The sequence below is a fragment of the Gymnoscopelus braueri genome (genome assembly GCF_963280865.1).
Source record: "Gymnoscopelus braueri genome assembly, chromosome: 8".
Taxonomy (NCBI): Eukaryota; Metazoa; Chordata; class Actinopteri; order Myctophiformes; family Myctophidae; genus Gymnoscopelus; species Gymnoscopelus braueri.
This window is the reverse complement of record NC_137609.1, coordinates 12,962,700-12,966,937: the sequence shown is the minus strand read 5'-3', so window position 1 is coordinate 12,966,937 and position 4,238 is coordinate 12,962,700.

Genomic DNA, 4,238 nt, shown 5'->3' with positions numbered 1-4,238 from the left:
TACTTAAGTACAGTACTTGAGTAAATGTACTTAGTTACTTTACACCACAGGCTACAGGAGAAGGAGGCCAGCAAAAAGCAGAGCATCAAAATTGAGGAAAGTTCAACTTTGACACTGCCGCTGTGTGGCAGCCAACCAGAAGTCTGCTGTGCTCTGAACTGAAGTAGGTGCAGACTAGGCATATACCCTCCACACCTCAGAAATGGACTTTTATTGATAAGAAAGTTTAAAACAAGCAGTTGTATGTGTGAAAGTAATCAAGATTGAGCAACTGTATTAAATGTATTATTTATACATTTTCTTACCTAAAATGTATAAATAATTTACCAACAAGCCGCTTGAGGCGAGCATTCACTGTCTGTAGTTCTCCTTCCTGTCTGTAGTGAGCTCTGTCTCCTGCCAGGTAGCCTCGGAAACCCATGCCTTTTTTTTTGTTTCAAAAGAAAAAAAGCCTGGGGGAACCTTGCAGGAACGGTGGTTTAGGAGTGGGAGTGAACCTTGTTATCTCCTAACCAATAAGAGTGCAGAGGGGCGTTGCTCTAAATTTGGTGATGTCAGCGTGTTCCGTGCACAGGCCGGGGGGGGGGGAGGCGGGGACATAGATTGGTGAAGCAATAGGAAGCGGCGCTGGTACCGAGCGCAAGGCTTTGGCTCCGCCCTTCAAGACCTTCGATAGGGCTGGCTACTCCAGTCTACCTGCCAGGTGCAGCTGCTGGCTTTGATCTGCTCAGAGCAGTACTCTCACTGGACCACCACTCCCTGATTTATGAGGGTGTGACTCATACCTCGGACACGCCCCTTTTTATTGCATTTTGCGAATGTCTGCACTATGGACATTAGCTCGCAGCTGCCGGTGCTGGTGTCCTAAGGAGGCTAAACTGTTAAGTCTCTGTCTTGTTTTTGAGAGTGATGTGGGGTGTCTTTGACGACATATATTACGGTGGTTTATCTTTCTGAGCATGCTGCTTTTAGTGTTGAAAGGACAGTGAAAATAGACAGGAAACCAATAACAGAGAGAATTCCCTGTTGCAGTTAAGGTAGGCCTCAACAGCTCAGAGTGAAGTTGATATAAAAAAAAGAAAATGTTGTGTATGCCAATTTTTGGGTTACTTAAATATAAATAGTTTCTTTTATTTTAATTCATTTTATCCCACGATTTTGCAACCCCATTTTTTTCACCCAGTGCCAATTGTCTAGGTAATCCTGGGCGCTACACTCCCTCTGCCAGCCTAGGGAGAGCCCAGAGCCGAGCTCATGCCTACTTCAATGCATGAGAGCTAACAAGCCTTCTTATCACCCGACAGGGGGGAGTTTCCCCGGTTGGACGTAGCGCGTGGAAGGAACACGTTATTCCAACCAGTTCCTTTCCCCTCCATCAGGCGCCCCGGCTGACCAGGAGGAGGCAGTACAGAGACCTGGATTACAGCATGTTTTTGTGAGGGTACCAACCCTAGGGGACACAGGGAGAACATGCAAACTCCACACAGAAAGGCCGTTTCACCAACCCCACCTTGGGTATGGGCACTGATGAGGAGGAGAGGACACGCCCCCAGCGCCAACAGCGTCCCAGGCGGGAATCGAACCCAGGAGGCGACAGCGCTACCGACTGCGCCACCGTGCCCCCATAAATATAATAGTTTCAACCTTGTTGTGGTTGGTATCATTGTATCAGAGAGAGAGATGCCAGTGTGTTTGAGTATATCATGGCAGAACATGAGGTTTATAGAGGAGAGCAAAGCAATGGTGGGCCTTGGGCTGGATGGAGTCATGGCTCCAGTAATAGAGCAGATTTATGTTCAGTTATAACTGATGGAGCAAGCTGAAAGGCCCCAGGTTTGACCATTGCACTCTATTGTGAGTTTTAGAAGGCCATAGCTCAAAGTGATGAGAAAATACACTGTTGAGACTAGAGTAGTCTACGAGAGTTAAGGTCTGTGTGTGTGTGTGTGTGTGTGTGTGTGTGTGTGTGTGTGTGTGTGTGTGTGTGTGTGTGTGTGTGTGTGTGTGTGTGTGTGTGTGTGTGTGTGTGTGTGTGTGTGTGTGTGTGCGTGCGTGCGTGCGTGCGTGCGTGCGTGCGTGCGTGCGTGCGTGCGTGCGTGCGTGCGTGCGTGCGTGCGTGCGTGTGTGTAGGGGGGGGGGGGGGGGGGGTACTTTGCTTCATGTCTCATTTCAGCACAGCAATATTATTCCTCATTAGTGAACAGATTACAAGCTTCAATGAACAGGGTTTTTTATTTATTTTATAATTTGTCTCCCAACTTGCCTTTGTCCTGACACAAAGGCGCACACATACACTCGCGCATATGCACACACACACACACACACACACACATGCGCGCGCGCCACCAAAGAATTTTATCTCTCTCTTCTCTCACTCTCTCTCTCACCCTCTCTTTTATTTTTTACTTTGCCTGATTTCTTTCAGCTCTAGCATCTTTCGCTGTCTGTTCATTCTGAGAGTAGGACAGACATAGCATCCTGAATGAGTTCTAGTCTGGGGCTGTGCATGCTGTCTGTCTCAATATTTCCATGCAGATGTCTATTTCTGGCGAAAGAACACAAATCCAGCTTCATCTCCAGGACTGTAAATATTTTCTTTAATTAGAGAAGGTTGCCTGTTGGATGAGTCTCTCTCTCTATACATGTCTGTCTGTCTGTCTGTCTGTCTGTCTGTCTGTCTGTCTGTCTGTCTGTCTGTACAGTGCACAGTGGATTACCAAACTGATCATTACCGCAAGAGCTGTTCTTGTAAAAACGTGTGCACCTACTAGTATGAAGCACGGCTTTGCCGTTTCCCTCCATCTCTCTTTCTCTGGCTGTGGTACATTCTAACAGCAATGATTTGATTGGCTTAACCCCCCAGCATTTCAGTACAGCAATTATATAATGAAGAAACGCCCTGTCTGCCTGGATGTAAAAAAGGAGAAAAAAAAGAAAGAAAAGAAAAACGATTGGAGGATTGGCTTAATAATTGAATCCTGCAGCATCGATGAGAGACAAAGGTGTCTGTGTGAACCAGATGTTCTTCACTGAGCTTTGACTCCGTTCGCATCTTAATCCGCGCACCGTTTCCCTCCACGGCGGCCAGGGGTCGTGACCTATGTGCAGTCAGAGTAGGGTACTGTTTCACATCGCAGTAGCACACGTGGGGAGTCAGGGTCACCTTTAAGCAGCTGTTGAGGCGGGGGCTGCTGCCAGTGCAGTCAGACTTGGGTCAGTATGAAGCAGGTGCTTGCTGAAGGGGGGGGGGGGGGGCATGTCATATCCTCTTCGCGCTGACTAAATACTGGCACCTCTGTCGAGAGACCCCCCGTCTGCGAGTGTGACAGCAGAAGGCTGGCTGTTCCGCAGCTGCCATTGTGTGGTTTCTGTGGCAGTGAATTTTTGCCGCGTGCGTGACGGCTGTGACAAGCCGCCGTATAGGACCGACAGAGTCACATCGAGTGTTCCGATCTGCTTAGATATGTCAGCTGTTGCCATACTGTCCGTTATTACAGCTACCTGCCACGCGTAGTATAGGGCACATGAGTGCCACACGAGTAGGGGCAAAAAGAATTATGAAGGACAAACATCATCCTAGAAGCAGACTGTTTGTGATGATGCAAAAATGGTAAGCGCTGGAGATGTCTCACAGCCTAGGGCTCTAGGCTCGGAAAGAGGTTTTTCCCTGCGGCTGTCAGAGCCCTGAATTTCGGGGTAGATAATGCCGGCAGTGTGGCATTGGAGCATGTTATTATTCATTAACCTTACCAGGTTGACAAACTAGACATATAGTTTTCCTATGTTCTGGACACTTTATTGTGTAGATATCCATAGACATTCTACCCGGAAATACCGCTCTACACGTTTGTTTACAAACATTCAGTTTTTTTGTGCGACACTATCGTATGACAAAGTATAACATTGAGCTTAAGTGGATTTATACAAAGTATAATAAAATCAGGCTACCGTGTCTGCATGGAAATGGTCACATTCATCAAGATGTTTTATTTTGGCTGGATAGTTTGAAGTGCTTCTGTGCTCAAAGCCAAATTCAATAACATTTCACGATGAGTCACTCTTGACACTGAACTCGGTAGGTAAATGTGGGTGCTATATGGGGCCAATCATCTGAGTGCAATTTAGGCTCCAACAGAAACCCATTTAAAACTTGATTGTGGTAGTTCACATTTGCAGTAGCAAGGAAAGCAGTTCAATTCCACATTGAAAAGAAGTATCGAAAGAAACATTACAAAATG